General features: G+C 40.5%; 2 long non-coding RNA genes across 2 annotated transcripts; both read right to left on the reverse strand.

The window, feature by feature from the left end:
• Positions 1–4,026: 4,026 nt before the first annotated feature.
• On the reverse strand, positions 4,027–13,540 carry LOC118156834. The gene is made up of 4 exons (XR_004746460.1): positions 13,511–13,540; positions 12,638–12,642; positions 8,031–8,147; positions 4,027–5,113 (listed from the first exon to the last, which is right to left on the reverse strand). It is a non-coding gene; the product is annotated as an uncharacterized LOC118156834 (long non-coding RNA).
• An 896-nt stretch (positions 13,541–14,436) lies between these two features.
• On the reverse strand, positions 14,437–14,829 carry LOC118156835. Its single transcript, XR_004746461.1, has 2 exons — positions 14,586–14,829; positions 14,437–14,524 (listed from the first exon to the last, which is right to left on the reverse strand). It is a non-coding gene; the product is annotated as an uncharacterized LOC118156835 (long non-coding RNA).
• Between the last annotated feature and the right edge of the window lie 219 nt (positions 14,830–15,048).

Below are 15,048 nucleotides of genomic sequence, written 5' to 3' on the forward strand. Positions count from 1 at the left end.
CTAATAAACTGTCTCTATCTCAACCCACAGGCTTCATTTTCCTGATTCTCTCCCCCACCCCAGAGAGAGAGGGTGGAAGGTGAGCAAATGGCTATGTGGTGCTTAGCTGCCAGACCATAACACTCCTTAATGTTCTACCAAGCTTATACTCTTCAGCATATAAGACTATTATCCTCAGAATTGCAATGTGCCATAGGGAGAGGCAGAAGTAAAAAGAAGACAGCATACTAGAGAAAGTAGAAAGTTTTTATATGTTATTCATGTGCATGGTCATACAAGGCATATATCCTTGCAAGTTAAAACCTGAGATTTTTTTAGCCCTAACACCAACATAGTGCCATAGCACCAGTTCTTGTCAACTCTGGAATCCCAAGAATTTCCAACTGGACTAAGAGAAAGGGGAGGAGTGTGGCTTACCATATGAGTGTGCATATGGCAACATGTCTCAGGTAAGTGACCTTCATTTCTCCTCACATGATTATCAATATGACATTTACACACTAGGTGTCTGCCCTCTGGGCATCTGCCTTCTTGAGTCCCTGACTTATGTAAGCTTCCTGAAGGAGAATCTTGTTTCATCAGAAATGAGGAATGCAGCTCTACTAAGAGCTGCATAGTACCTAGAAACCTCTGAAGGAAAACTGCAGAAGCAGAGATGGTGCTTCAGATGGCCTTTCTGTTAAGGTCAGTCACAAAATCAGTGTGGTACCTTGAACTCCTGGAGGACGTTCAGCTCATATCTGATGGTTCTACCCCTGCTCATTAACAACATGGCCTGACACCTACAGTGTGTATACATCTGATACCTACAGTGATAATCTGGGGTGGAAATAAGTATAACTAAGTACTGTTCTGCCATGGAGGCAATCAGGTGAGGGAAGAGTGCTCCTCAGGCACCTACTCCTAAACAAAACAAAGTCAAATCATGCTTGGTGCCTAGGGTAAATAGGGTAGCTTTTTTCTTAGATAACCGTGGTTTAGGAAAAAACAAACTCAAGATACAAAGTCGGGTACCAATTTAGGGTTCAAATGGGTAAACTTAACCTAAGAAGGATCAGCTAGAAATTTATATCTCCCTGACTGACGTACTTGAAGTAATAGATACAGGTTGCCCAGAGAAGCTGTGGAAGCCCCATCCTTGGAAGTGTTCAAGGCCAGGTTGGATGGGGACTTGAGCAACCTGACCAAAGACCTGCCTGTAAGTCACTCTCAGGAAATCAGGGATGGAATGTAATACAGGTACATGTAATGTATCACAGCCTGGAAAATCTGGTCCTTGTTGGTGTGTATTACCAAATCACTTAAAGTGCTTTCTACATTACAGAAGCAATCAAGGCAGAGGTAAACTTCAGCAAAAACAAAGTCCAGGACATTTCCAATGTACTTCACTGCTTATACAAGCACTTCAGTTGACAGTAAAATGGTTTGTGAAAGAGTGAATTTCAGTGCCCAGTTTGGGTGTTATGAAGATGTTTGTAGTGATGGTATTCCTACCATTTGTACCATTATTCTGGCCTTAAACATGCAAGGGAAATTACTGTACTTTTTAAAGTTCAAGGCAGGATCAATGCAATCAGTGCCCCTTGTTCTTTGATATAATAAAAGGAACTTTGTATGACTGTCTTCTTGAGATAAGAAACCAACCTTATGCCTTCTAGAACCAGAGGAAGAAAAAAGGAAACATGGTGAGAAATGGGTCAGGCCCACCTCTTCAAAAGTTCTGACCATATGGGAAGATAAGATAAAAAGATATTAGATAATACCCTACTGGATAGAAGTTGGGTCATAACATGATGGTGTTGCTAAAGCAACTTGAGGATTTATACTGTCTAGTAAGGTATGTGATGATGACAATGCAGCAAGTGACTACATATTTAAAGATAATTAAAACAAACGAACATAAATTTTCTTGCTTCTAAGAGTTGATGTAGACTCCCCAAAGAGCAAAGTATTACCTTTAACTAGGATATGAGGACTTCTTGAGACTTAAGACCTAACAGTGGCTCAGTGTCCATAATTCTGGCAGACAGCAGAAGTCCATCTGGAATACAATTAAAGGTGCACTCCTTTTCCCTCTAAAATGGCAACTGAATTGGAAGTAAAGGAAATGTAAGTAAGCTGTATGAAGAGAACATTTCACTGACAGAAGAAAAGTCATTCAGTGAAATATCTTTAATGAGAGCACTCTTTACTCTAAACCCAAGTGGTTTGCTAAGAACAGGGGAGGTAAAAGATGGAAGCCCACAGTATTTCTCAATGTTATGAAATAAATTGGATGAAAATTTCTAAGAATCACTGGATGGCTCTAAAGGAAAGTCTCTTGTAGATCATCTGAGAAGACCAGTTTCTTGTCTGCCTCACAAGACCTAAAAAAAAAAATACATCAGGCAGGAAGGAAGGGGGGTATATATATCTAGTTTTCTCTATTTAAGATTTAGCTGCAGGTCACAGAACCACACCATGACTAGGACACAGACCCTTCTAAGAATCAGTCTGAGATACTGAAGCAGCCACTCTTCCTGTAGGAAATTAGTGGCACTGGCACACATATCTGACAGCAGTCCCGTTCTCCCAAAAGTAATCTAACTCAAGACTGTTCTTAGCCTGTGCTGATATTAAGTGTTATGACGATCACAGTCATTTTAATAATACAGCAAATTATAGAAGACTAGTAGTGATCATCTCAGGGCTTGCAATAGAAGGCATCTTTCTATCATCATCAGATTACTAAAATTACATAGTCATCAACTTTTCCTACTTTTCCAAGACTGCCTGCAGCAGGGTCAAAAATCACAGTCAATTTACAAGAGCTGGTAAGGTTTTCTGAGAAACTTTCTAGTGATTTCTAAAACAACTGTTTAGAAAGCACATGAAGAAATATGGAATTTTATGGAAATGCACCATACTTTTAAAAAGTAATAAGACTCTATAAATAAATAAGACTCTATAAAAATCAGTTATATATTTTATGAGTATCATAACATAGAGTAGAAATAAACAATCACATAAGTTCCTAAATAGTAAGCTACCTACTCAGGTCTCAGTTCCTAATTAAGTTTATCTACAACTCTAGTTAATGTTCTTCTAAGTAATCAGTTGTTCAAACAGGGGCTGTCCAGAAACTGCCAGCTCTTGGCCAATACCTGCTGATACAAGATGTACTGAAGAGTTCTACAATGTGTTTTGCAAACTGATTTTTTAACTATCTCCCTAAACCTACTTCTAGAGTCTATGTTTGTCTTGGAACTTGCAGGCCTAGTGTAACTAAGAAGCTTGTTGTTCATAATATATTTTTAATTCTGTGCCTGAACTCTTGTAAGCATTGTGAACTTACTCTCAGGTTGGATAATTGCTTCTATCAGAGGGCAAAGTAACAAAGCAGCACACTATGCTGCTCAGTCCCTCTAAACCACTAAACCTCTAAACCACATACTGTTAGTTGCTGAGTAATCTCACTTTGTGGATAGACCGTGAGTACTGGATTTTCCAATTGTATATAGGTCCTTTCCATGATTTTTTACTGACTTCCTTTGAGATGAAGGATCTCACTGGAATTACAACTAGAAGTTTTACTATCACCTTTAGAAAGCAAGATGAGCTGCCTAATAGCTTTTGTCAGCTTAAATCAGGTTAAACAGGGCATCATTAAACAACAAATTTATATGGGTCACTTGCTAGATCTGTGAACAAATTGCAAATTAACATGCATAGATATTCTAAAAATGAAGGAACATATGCACAGGTGTTCACAGGAGAGAAAATATTTTACTTCAATATTATAATCTAAAACAATTTCAGACTTAACAACACCCTGTGATTTCTAACATAGGGTCTGTCTGCTGTCCTATGATTAAGTAGATGGTTTAACATGGGTGACAAGATATGAAGTGGTATGAAAATTGTGCAAGTGTTGTCACCTACTGCAACTATTAGCCCAACAATCAACTCAAACTGAGACTTCTGGTCTTCTAAAGGTGGTTCTTCTAGGTAGGTGAAGATGTTCACAGCCAGAGCTTCACTTTTGAGTGAAGAACCCCTATCTTGTAAATGGTTCATTGGGTGTATCTCATCAATGCTCGCTATGCTTAAAAACTAATAGAAATATTGTATGTGGTGTGTAGGGCATCAGAATGGAAAATAAAGAGCAATAAACCACTTAGAAGCCTCCAAACCGCTGGCATCATTCAGCAGTCTATGCTACCCTGTGCCATTTGTCACATGAAAATAATCTGGTAGAGATCCAGTCACTACCCTGTCAAGTTATCAAAAGGTCGTTCTCACTAATGGCCATAAAAGTAACATAAGAAGACCAGCACAAAGGTGAGCAATGGGTTAAGTGAGAAACTAAAGAATTATCTTCATTGTCCAATGCATTTCCTCATCTCTTCCACTCTCAGGCTCCAACAATACAGAGAAACAAGCCATGCTTTAGTCTTGAAAGAAGAACATAAGGAAGCTCACCAGTCACTAGAGAAAAATCTTTCAGCAATTACTAACATAGCTACACAAAGGAAATAAATCAATTTCCAGCCATAATATTTACATTTTTATCAGAAGTAGGCAAATTCAGTTGTTCATTTAACACCACATAAGTAATAGAACATTGTTTTATATCATCATCATCCACTTTTAAGTCAAAAGGCAAGTCTGCAACATGAGATTTTTTAGGATTCTTAGAGCAACACATACACACAAACACAAACAATTCACATGTAAGAAGTAGTTTGCATAAGGTAAGTAAGGTTAATGGCAAAAGCTTCTTTCTAGGCAGAAGAAATTGAACATTAATGCTTCAGCATTAGGAAAAAAAAGCTTAAAAAAGAGAAATGAAGTAGTACAACAGATGAGAACTTAACAAAATTGGTGACCTTTCAACGCAGATAAAGTCAGCTAAAAAAACAAACAAACAAAAAAAACAAACCAAAACCAAAAGGACCAAATGAGACCAAAAGAGAACCTCCCCCCACACGCACATACAGACAATAGTGAGAGCACAACAAAGGAAGTGGAAGAAAAGTGTTACCCATAAGTAGCCGCCGTTTCACCCGCTTGTCCACATCAGCTACTGACGTGGCATTGTACTCAGAACTCTCAATTGCAGCCTCATCCTTCTCTAAAACACAAGTAAGGGACAAACATGGAGCAGTTGGTTAATCACAAGCCCAATTTTCCGCTGCCTAAGACAGTTTCTTGGCATGGCACAGCCAAAGCCAAGAAGCAAGGCACGAAAGCACTAAATCCCCGTTAGAGAGTTAATTCCCTTTAAGACCCCAGGAAAAAAGGGAGTTTTGGGAAAGGAGGATGAAGGAGGGGGAAGAGGAAGAATGGTCAACTACAAAGTAATTAACCAGATACATAAAGGTTGATTACTACTGGAGAACAAAACAGCTAATATGAGTGCCCCAGAGAGGTGTTAATGATGGAAATTAAAATTCAAGGATGCTAGTTAAACAGCCTATTAAAGACAAAGTCTAAAGTGATTCAGTGTATTAGTGGCATCATGATCTGAAGTTGGCAGCCGGAAGACCAAGACAGACAGAGAAAGCAAGAAGAGTCCGGTGATGGATGGGCATGGATGCACCATAGTCTTGTACACATTGACACATCATGAAGAAGAACCAAACAACAACATGCAAATTGAACAAAAACAACAACAAAAATAAACAAACAACAACCCAAACACAAAAAAGATCATTTTGGGCAGTGCTGGTTGCCTGCTTGTCTATGAAACACTACTAGCTAAACATTCAGTGCTAGGAAGGATGTTGCAAGAACAGGGTTTAGTAATTTTATAAGCATGCAGTAAGCAAGATGATGTCAGCAAAAGTCATTGTACAAGGTATTCTCTGATATCCTATAGGTAAGAGTTTCAGACAGCATAATGAGGACTTAGTTTGGTTATGCTTCATTAGAAAAACACAGAAACAGTCACAAGTGTGGGAAGAGATGATCAGTAAGTGAAATAAAAATAAAGACTTCTCATAGAGGAGAGCAATGGAGAAGCAGCAGCTTGGTAAATAAAATGATTTATACAGAAATGGAATTGTGTAATTAGCAAAACAAAAAACAAAGTGCAAGTGGGGACTTTCACATGCAGCAAACATAAAAAATAAAATAAAAGGATAAGTTAAGCAAACAAAGACAAAATATGTTAGACAAAGGGTCAAAAAGTATTTATATGGCATTGCAGAAGTTTGCATTCTTGCAGTGATGCCCGAAATCTATACACCACTGAAGACAGCAAACATTGGAATCACTGAAGTGAGGAGGAGGAGGAGGCTGGCAGGTTTTGTTTGTGGCAACAATACATAGTTGAGTAGTAACAAGAGTTGTTTTGTTTTGTTTTTAACAAGTTTTTAGATGGGATCAGGCTGCAATAGAGGCTTTTGTTTGAGTTTCTTTTATTTATTTATTTATTTATTTTGCTCTGTAAATAATTAATGAATGTCAGTTATCAGACAAGACAGGCAATCAGGAACCATCACCAGAAAGCAGGAACAAAAATGTAAAAAAAAATAATAATAATAAAAAAGAAGCATTCTAAGAGAAAGAACTACTTAATGGGAAGAAAATCAGCACAGGCAGTAATATGTGACTTACATCACAAGACCAAGGAATGTAACATGAATTTATATATATTACATTAAAAAAATGGAAAAAAAAAGTAAAAAACAGGTGCAGTGTATACAGCTTTTAAAATCATTTTTACATGCTGGATAATATAAAACATCAATCTGAAGATATTAGTGAATACTAAGAAACAGAAGATCAATAATCCATTCAATATAACCTGCTCTCAAGGTCCTCACTCTTGCAAATTCTCTGCATCTGGAACTGCCACAGGCTTTAGGGAGGGTTATTTAAACAGAGGGACTTTGAGACTGAGTCCACTGTGTTAATCAAAAAGTACTAGCTGAGAGATCCCGTAAGCTGAGACGCAGCTTGTGTACAATACAGGAAGGCAAAGACCAGTGCTGAACCTTGTTCAGCTCTGCCTCTGCCCATACAACCATTATCCTGCCACACAATTTGTGCAATCAAATCCATCAGAAGTGAATGAAGTTCTGTGCAGCCTCTGAGTTTTATGCCATGGATCAGATCAAGAGATCACTAAAGATAAGTGACAGATTTCCATGGATTTTAGATCAAGTGCTTTGTCTTGCAGTAATGACGAAGGAGAGAAGATGACAAACATGTGTCCTTTTTTTTTTTTTTTTTAACTCAGGAAATTACTAGGAATTCATAAGAACTTGAAATTAAACAAACAAAAAAGTCAACAAGACCACAATACTAATGAAAGCCATTATGGATTTTAGGCTCTACCCTTTAAGAATCTTTGAATTGTAACTTACATTGTACAAAAATATCCCTTTTCATTTAAAAAATGTAGGGAGTGTAAAGAAACAGTGTTAAGCAAATAACATACTTTATAATCATAAATATTTGCATAACACCTCCCAGGATGCTTTCTCTCTTGAATGGCTTTCCTACTGATAATCTTAGTGAAAGCATATTCTCTACAAGTGCTGTAATTTTTAGAATCATAAAAAATACATCAGGGAAGAAAGCACATCACGATGTTTCATTTTCCACAGTAACAGCTTAGAAAAACAGGACCATTGTCCTCACCTTACTTACACAAGGAAGTCTGACTCGTTAAAATGAACAGGAGAGCTGAACTTTCATACGAATTATGTAATGAAACTTTCATACATAATTATGAAATTTCTACACCTTTCCATTAAAAAAATATTAGAGCAATAAAAAGAAATGAAAGTTAAAGAAGAGTAACACAGAGATACTTCATTAACAAACATTTTGACAAAACACACACAAATGCTTCTCTCTCTATATAGCGTGACCTTTGCTGTTTTGGTCAGGAACTGCTGTTACATGCTTCTCTCAGCAATGATGCCAAACGTCTGGGAGATACAAACACACACACGTGCACACACACACACACACACGTATGTGCACATATGTATTCTATGAGGAATATGAAATAAAATGTGCTGCAGAGAAGTACTTACCAATGCAGGTTCGGCCATCTGAATGTAAGGCATACTTCTGATGACAACCACATACAGGACCAGTATCAGTGTCATCACAGGTGTGTTGGCAGCCTCCATTCCCATAGTTACAGGTTACTAGTTAAGCCCCAAATGAATGTGTATATATGCATATATAAATAAAATGACAATGAAATCAATTAGTCTTGAGTGCCTTTCAGAATACAGAAGAGCAGTAACAAACCAAGACATAAGGCAACATAACATTCATATTTGCAGTTTTTTGCATTCTTTATTCTTTCTGAGCCACATTGTCTTAGCCATGCTCCTGCCTCATGCCTTACATTTTTCAATCCATGCAGTGAAGAAAAGGAAAGAAATAAAAAAGAAGCATGTGCTACTTTTCCACCAGTCTATTTTTATTAGTAATTTTAGTATGAGTGGTCAGCCAATTTCATCTCTTCCTAACAGCTATATGCTTTTATATACATATCTCTGATGTATATGGCAGAAAGAAATGAGCAGTCTCCTAATACAGAGTCTATAGACAGCCTTTCTCTTTTCACTCTTCTTTACTTTCTAAGTAGAGGAAGCAGAGACCAAACAGCAAGAACAGAACCACATAAGACTTGAAATCTACTTTTTCAGGTAGTGGTCCTCCTAAAGTAGAACATTTAAAAATAAAGCAGGATTTTTTTTTTTTTTTTTTCTTCTCTGAGACAAAAGATACAACGTTAAAATGGCCCCACAGTGTACTGGCCTCTACCAGGGAGGAAGCATCGGAAAGGTTGCTTTTACTTACAAGCATACAATGCAAAATTGCTTTTAGCAGTTAAAATTAATTTTTTTTTTTTTTTTTTTTTTTTTTACTGGAGCCTGACAGCAGCAAACTGGGCTGCAAAATGTGAATTGTGGGTCCAGTCCCACCAGATAGAGGAGGGAATTAATTCAAATCATGACAATCCCATGCTTCCAGAGAATTACATTAAAAAAGCCCTCCAAGCAGCAACCACCCTCCGGCATTTCTTCTCTTTCTCCTGTTTTATAGCTAACCATTGAGTTATTTTTCTGAAAAAAAATACCTAAAGCAAAGCATTCTACTTTGCATCAAATTGAAGCAATATTCATTGAAGTAACAATGAAGCTTTTATTTTTGATGCAAAACAAAAACTTAAAATTTTATGTCAATTCTTCATTCTTAAAACTCCCACTTTTTCAATGCAGTCATGATGAAAATCATTGTCCTGCTCAACACTATGCCTATCCTCATTCAATTCTTTTTCTCCACTCTTTGATTTATAATTACTTTTGGCGTGTCATTTTCTTGTGGCTCCCTCTCTATGTCACATGATGTGCAGAACAGTAACACTTTTTTGTTAACTTGGGGGTAGATGTAATACTGTTTTACAGCCTAACTGAAAGGTACAGGAACAGACAGATGATGTTTGAATCAGGTGGCTGCATGCTGACTGCAAATGCGGGCTTTTCTTCTGGATGGCTGTGTCTGGGATGTGATCAAGCAGGGGCTGTAAGTGGTACAGAAGGCAGTTGCTTGCAATATTCACGGTAAAGGGTGCACACTGGCAGAGCTAATCCAGGGCAAGATAATTTTCATTTCCGTATCTTCTCCTCCTTCTCAACCCTGCATGCCTCTTGGACTACTTGGAGATTCATTCAATGTTTCCATTCCTGTTAGACTGCAGTGCCATCATAAATTAACTTAAAGGTGCTGTTTATGCCAGGTATTTAAATGCTTTTATAACCAAGAGTATTTTTATTAACTATTTTAAAGTGCAACCAGCAATAACGTGTACACTTCAGACAACTTGACTGCAGTGCAGTCAAAAAACTAAAAACCTCCACTCAAGTCTAAAAACCACCACTGGAAGAGATGAGAGTATCTTAACACAGTTGCTCTGATCCACAAGACATAATGGACTTTTCCTTACTACGTTTGTCTGATGCTCTCTATAGTACATCCTGCAGAATCACACGCTTGTTTTATAGTTTCCTTGTATAGTGAAGTTAGAGGAATACTGGTTCCTGCTCTACCCAATCAATGAACGTATTATTTAGGTCAATTCCTTTTACTGTCTCTTACAAATATTTGTAAATCATGAAAAATACTTAAGAGCAAAGGGACATCCAGATTGACTCCATTTTTATCAGAAAGCATTAAATAAAATTCATGAGAAAAAAAGTGTTATTTTAAAAATTATTTCTTACAAATTTGGACTCTACAGCTATGCAACAGACTATGTGTGTATTTATTAAGTTTGTAGCATTGAAGAGGCAAATAAAAACGGACAAAAAGTTAACTTCTGACAGACACGGATTATCTTCAAACACTATAAATCAAGTTAAAAGGATGGAAAATACTAAGTAACATTGTGTTTTGTTTTACCAAAAGAGAATATACACATATCTGTTAGAATTCAGATACACTGATACCCACATTGCAGATTTAAAACCTGAATAACACCACTGCTTTTGACACTGCATCAGCATTCACATGTATCTTAAGTGCAATCAAGATGCTGGACTTGTTCTCTTAGTATTTATGGCATGGTAATTAAAACATGTGATACAGATAGAGAGAGTTTTCTGAATATCTTATAGGCCAAATCTTGACATGGCTTTTCCATTTGTGGGGAAATACTCTGTACATTTGACTTAGAGAAGAGGAGGCTGAGGGGAGGCCTCATGGCAGCCTGCATCTTCCTCATGAGGGGAGCAGAGGGGCAGGTGCTGAGCTCTGCTCTCTGTGGACAGTGACAGGACACAAGGGAATGGCATGGAGCTGGGACAGGGGGGGATTGTGCTGGCTGTTAGGGAAAGGTTCTGCACCCAGAAGGTGGTCGGGCACCGGGACAGCAAACCTTCAGGGCCTGCAGGCAGGCTGCATGGCATGATCACCCAAACTATCCACCTGCCTCTGCATAACAGCAGAATTTACTCTATTTGGTTGGTCTGTGCTAAGCACTCCTGAGCTTTGCATTTCGGCCAGTGCTTACATCCATGGGCTAGTCTTGAAATGACATTTTGATGATGAAAGACAAGAAATTACTGTTTGGATGACAAATGATATATTAAAGAAAAAAAGGAATTGTGATGTGCATATTCCATTAAATAAAGGTATTTTCTACCTTCCATGTTAAAACACCTGGAAAACTGAAAATACCGGAATTCAGCCCCACTCTACAGCCTAAATCCTAGAATTACAGAATCACAGAATCACAGAATTTCTAGGTTGGAAGAGACCTCAAGATCATCGAGTCCAACCTCTAACCTAACACTAACAGTCCCCACTAAACCATATCCCTAAGTTCTACATCTAAATGTCTTTTGAAGACTTCCAGGGATGGTGACTCCACCACCTCCCTGGGCAGCCTGTTCCAATGCCTCACAACCCTTTCAGTAAAGAAGCTCTTCCTAACATCTGACCTAAAACTCCCCTGGCGCAACTTTAGCCCATTCCCCCTCGTCCTGTCACCAGGCACGTGGGAGAACAGGCCAACCCCCACCTCTCTACAGCCTCCTTTAAGGTATCTGTAGAGAGCGATAAGGTCGCCCCTGAGCCTCCTCTTCTCCAGGCTGAATAAGCCCAGCTCCTTCAGCCGCTCCTCATAAAACTTGTTCTCCAGGCCCCTCACCAGCTTCGTCGCCCTTCTTTGGACCCGCTCAAGCACCTCCATGTCCTTCTTGTAGCGAGGGGCCCAAAACTGAACACAGTACTCGAGGTACGGCCTCACCAGAGCCGAGTACAGGGGGACGATCACCTCCCTAGCCCTGCTGGTCACACTATTTCTGATACAAGCCAGGATGCCGTTGGCCTTCTTGGCCACCTGAGCACACTGCTGGCTCATATTCAGCCGACTGTCCACTATCACTCCCAGGTCCTTCTCCGCCTGGCAGCTCTCCAACCACTCATCTCCCAGCCTGTAGCTCTGCTTGGGATTATTACGCCCCAGGTGCAGGACCCGGCACTTAGCCTTGTTAAACTTCATGCAGTTGACCCCAGCCCATCGGTGCAGCCTATCCAGATCCTCCTGCAGAGCCTTCCTACCCTCGAGCAGATCGACACTCGCACCTAACTTGGTGTCATCTGCAAACTTACTGAGGGTGCACTCAATGCCCTCGTCCAGATCATTGATGAAGATGTTAAAGAGGACCGGCCCCAGCACTGAGCCCTGGGGGACGCCACTAGTGACTGGCCTCCAACTGGATTTGACTCCATTTACCACAACTCTCTGGGCCCGGCTATCCAGCCAGTTTCTAACCCAACGAAGCGTGCGCCAGTCCAAGCCAAGAGCAGCCAGTTTCTTGAGGAGAATGCTGTGGGAGACGGTGTCAAAAGCCTTGCTGAAGTCAAGGTAGACCACATCCACAGCCTTTCCCTCGTCCACCCAGCGCGACACTTTGTCATAGAAGGAGATCAGGTTCGTCAAGCAGGACCTGCCTTCCATAAACCCATGCTGACTGGGCCTGATCGCCTGCTTGCCCTTCAAGTGCCGCATGATGACTCCCAAGAGGATCCGCTCCATGAGCTTCCCTGGTACTGAGGTCAAACTGACAGGCCTGTAGTTCCCCGGGTCAGCCCTCCGGCCCTTCTTGTAGATGGGCGTCACATTCGCTAGCCGCCAGTCAGCTGGGACCTCCCCCGATAGCCAGGACTGCTGATAAATGATGGATAGTGGCTTGGCCAGCTCCTCTGCCAGTTCTCTCAGTACCCTTGGGTGGATCCCATCCGGCCCCATCGACTTGTGCACATCCAAGTGCCGTAGCAGGTCACCAACCAGTTCTTCGTGGATGGTGAGGGCCACATCCTGCTCCCCATCCCCTTCCACCAGCTCAGGGTACTGGGAATCCAGAGAACAACCGATATTGCCGCTAAAGACTGAGGCAAAGAAGGCATTGAGCACCTCCGCCTTTTCCTCATCTCTTGTAACTAAGTTTCCCCCTGCATCCAGTAAAGGATGGAGATTCTCCTTTGTCCTCCTTTTTGTGTTGATGTATTTATAAAAGCGTTTTTTGTTATCTTTAATGGCAGTAGCCAGATTGAGCTCCAGATGAGCTTTGGCCTTCCTAATTTTGTCCCTGCACAGCCTCGCTACATCCTTATAGTCCTCCCTAGTGGCCTGCCCACTTTTCCAAAGATTATAAACCCTCTTTTTTCTCCTAAGCTCAAGCCACAGTTCTCTGTTCAGCCAGGCTGGTCTTCTTCCCCGCTGGCTCATCTTTGGGCACATGGGAACAGACCGCTCCTGCACCATTAGGATTTGCCTCTTGAAGAGCGCCCAGCCTTCCTGGACCCCTCTGCCCTTCAGAACCGCCTCCCAAGGGACTCTACCAACCAGTGTCCTGAGCAGCCCAAAGTCAGCTCTCCGAAAGTCCAGTACAGTGGTTTTACTGGTTCCCTTCCTGGCCTCGCCAAGAATAGTGAACTCCACCATTTCGTGGTCACTCTGCCCAAGACAGCTCCCGACAATCACATCCTCCACCAGTCCTTCTCTGTTTGTGAAGAGAAGGTCTAGCGGGGCACCACCCCTGGTAGGCTCACTAATCAGCTGCGTCAGGAAGCTATCTTCCACTTTCTCCAGAAACCTCCTAGACTGCTTTCTCTGGGCTGTGTTGTGCTTCCAGGATATGTCAGGGAAGTTGAAGTCCCCCACGAGTACAAGCGCTGAAGATTTCGCAACTTCTGTCAGCTGCCTGTAGAACTCCTCATCCGTCTCCTCGTCCTGGTTCGGCGGTCTGTAACAGACCCCGACCAGGATGCTAGCCTTGTTGTCCCTGCCGATCCTAACCCAAAGGGACTCGATCTTGTCATTCCTAGCCTCGAGTTCTACAACATCGAAAGACTCTCTAATATAGAGAGCCACACCGCCACCCCTTCTGTGCTGTCTGTCCCTTCTGAAGAGCCTATAGCCAGGCATCGCAGTACTCCAGTCATGAGACTGGTCCCACCATGTTTCCGTGATGGCAACCAAGTCGTAGCCTGCCCGCTGCACGATGGCTTCCAGCTCCTCCTGTTTGTTACCCATGCTGCGTGCATTGGTGTAGATGCACTTCAGCTGGGCCATTACCTTATTGAATTGAATTACCAGTGCTTCTCTGAACTTTGGTATCATTCTTTTTCTGGTCTCTTCCATCTCTTCCATCTATCATGCCCATGATAAGGAACATTTGGAAAATACATGGTCAAATATTGAATCTAGTATTTAGTACCCACTAACCCCCAAAATTCCCTAAGACAATGATCTCCTCATCTTGTATATGTGTAGATGAGACGTATACCATGGCTCAGATGTCAAAAATTTGCAGCAAATTTTGTTTTTGCAATAAACTATGTGAAAACATGACTTTCTCTGATAGACCAAACCAGTGTATTGCAATTCCAGATAAATTAAAAATTGCAGTGTTTTTAAACTAAATTGGCCATTAAATATATAATTAATATATAATTTATATAAATACATGGACATCTCTATCTATGTGATAAAGTTATGAATGCACTATTTGCACTATTTATTCTAGTATGGCGTTACATTTTTAACATTCTGAAGATCTTTGTACTGTCGGCAAATAGCTGAAACTGTCAGCAGAAGCTGAAAAGCTGGCACTAGGCCTAGGTGGGAGGGCATTTTATTGCAAATATACTAGACAGGATTTTTGGAATTACTTAGCACTAGCCCACCTGTTCACTTATTATAGGAGGGGGTACGTAGAAATAGCTGTAGTTAAGTTTATCCAGTATTCTTTATTAAAAGACTCAGCTTCCACTTGATTATCACAGAATCACAGAATTTTCTAGGTTGGAAGAGACCTCAAGATCATCAAGTCCGACCTCTGACCTAACACTAACAGTCCCCACTAAACCATATCCCTAAGCTCTACATCTAAAATTATAACAGATTATAACTCTGCCAACATTTCTTTTAGGTTATGACTTGCATGAATGTGTATCTGCTTTAGGTTTTTTCATACTTCCTCAAGTTCCTGCAAAACTGATCCAGGTAAATAACAAAAAATACCTTGT

Source organism: Oxyura jamaicensis, assembly GCF_011077185.1.
Source record: "Oxyura jamaicensis isolate SHBP4307 breed ruddy duck chromosome 1 unlocalized genomic scaffold, BPBGC_Ojam_1.0 oxy1_random_OJ71681, whole genome shotgun sequence".
Taxonomy (NCBI): Eukaryota; Metazoa; Chordata; class Aves; order Anseriformes; family Anatidae; genus Oxyura; species Oxyura jamaicensis.